Source organism: Furipterus horrens, unplaced genomic scaffold (genome assembly GCF_987537825.1).
Source record: "Furipterus horrens unplaced genomic scaffold, mFurHor1.1.pri manual_scaffold_6, whole genome shotgun sequence".
Lineage (NCBI taxonomy): Eukaryota > Metazoa > Chordata > Mammalia > Chiroptera > Furipteridae > Furipterus > Furipterus horrens.
The window spans coordinates 139,055,337-139,057,345 of NW_028327176.1; the positions used below are offsets into that span (position 1 = coordinate 139,055,337).

The window sequence follows — 2,009 nt, forward strand, 5'->3', positions numbered from 1 at the left end:
AATAAAAAAACGTTTCGATCACTCTAGCCCAGGTCCCAGCCATCGCCAGACACAGAACCCCGCATTAAGGAGTAGAAGCAACAACGGAGGCGGAGGCTGCGGCTACACCGGCTGGCGGGCGCCATAAAGGCCCAGGTCCAAAAGCCTGGGAGGGCCGCGGAGCTACCCCAGAGGAGGAGCCAGTCCCAGCCCAAGGCGCCACCACCTCGGAGGCAGCGCGAAGCAGCGCGAAGCAGCAGTCGTCTTCATGGCCCACTCACCGGTGGCTGTCCAAGTGCCTGGGATGCAGAATAATATAGTTGATCCAGAAGAACTGTTCACAGAATTAGAAAGCATTGGGAAAGGCTCCTTTGGAGAAGTTTTCAAAGGGATTGATAACCGTACCCAGCAAGTGGTTGCTATTAAAATCATAGATCTCGAGGAAGCTGAAGATGAAATTGAAGACAATCAGCAAGAAATAACTGTTTTGAGTCAGTGTGATAGCTCATATGTAACAAAATACTATGGATCATATTTAAAGGGTTCAAAATTATGGATAATAATGGAATACCTGGGTGGCGGTTCAGCACTGGATCTTCTGCGAGCTGGTCCATTTGATGAGTTCCGGACTGCTACCGTGCTAAAGGAAATTTTGAAAGGTCTGGACTATCTGCATTCAGAAAAGAAAATCCACCAAGACATAAAAGCTGCTAATGTCTTGCTATCAGAACAAGGAGATGTTAAACTTGCTGACTTTGGAGTTGCTAGCCAGCTGACAGATACACAAATTAAAAGAAATACCTTTGTGGGAACACCATTTTGGACGGCTCCAGAAGTTATTCAACAGTCATCTCATTGGGGATTACTGCTATTGAACTAGCCAAAGGAGAGCACCTAACTCCGATATGCATCCAATGAGAGTTTTGTTTCTTATTCCAAAGAACAGTCCTCCAACTCTTGTTGGAGAGTTTACTAAATCCTTTAAGGAGTTTATTGATGCTTGCCTGAACAAAGAGTCATCATTTCGCCCTACAGCTAAAGAACTTCTGAAACACAAATTCATTGTAAAAAATTCAAGAAGACTTCTTATCTGACTGAACTGATCGATAGATTTAAAAGATGGAAGGCAGAAGGACACAGTGATGATGAATCTGATTCTGAGGGCTCTGATTCGGAATCCACCAGCAGGGAAAATAATACTCATCCTGAATGGAGCTTTACCACTGTGAGAAAGAAGCCTGATCCAAAGAAACTACAGAACAGGGCAGAGAAAGACCTTGTGCAAACCCTGAGCTGTTTGTCTATGATAATCACACCTGCATTTGCTGAACTTAAACAGCAAGATGAGAATAATGCTACCAGGAATCAGGCAATTGAAGAACTTGAGAAAAGTATCGCTGTCGCTAAAGCCGCCTGTCCTGGCATCATAGATAAAATGGTGAAGAAATTAACTGAAAATTTTCAAAAGTGTTCAGCAGATGAATCCCCCTTAAAAACGTCCTGTTATTGACTTTTATTTCATATGGACCTAGAGGAACCCACCAAAGTTACTTCAAGCTTAATAATGCTTAATTCATGAGCTCCATGTGCCTTTTGGATCTTTGCAACATTGAAGAGGTGGAAGAAGCTATTCAACTATTTTGTGATGGTGTTTATCATTTTATATTTTAAAGAGATTATTTTGTAAGGAATAACTTTTAATACTATAGTTTTGTCTGTTTTCTAGTAAATGTTGAGATACATTTTGCTTATAGATATTATTACATAATTTACTAGGATGAGTATGTTTCATGTTTTGATCTTTAACTGTACACCGATGAAATATACAGGTCTTTCAGAGTCATACTAAATACTCAACTTCTGTAAATCATCAAGTTTCCAAAAGCTTTTTTTTTTTTTTTTAACACAAGCATATTCTACAAATGGCTGTTGGTGGGGAGGTGAAAACAAGCAACACCTTCTTAAACAGAAGGTTTTAATAAACTCTTGGAAGTGATATCTGGAAAAATATTGACTCTTCTACAAAGTTG

The 2,009-nt window shown here is 40.5% G+C and overlaps 1 pseudogene; it reads left to right on the forward strand.

The window, feature by feature from the left end:
- Positions 1–225: 225 nt before the first annotated feature.
- Positions 226–1,709, forward strand: LOC150007497 (serine/threonine-protein kinase 26 pseudogene; annotated as a pseudogene).
- Positions 1,710–2,009: the final 300 nt, after the last annotated feature.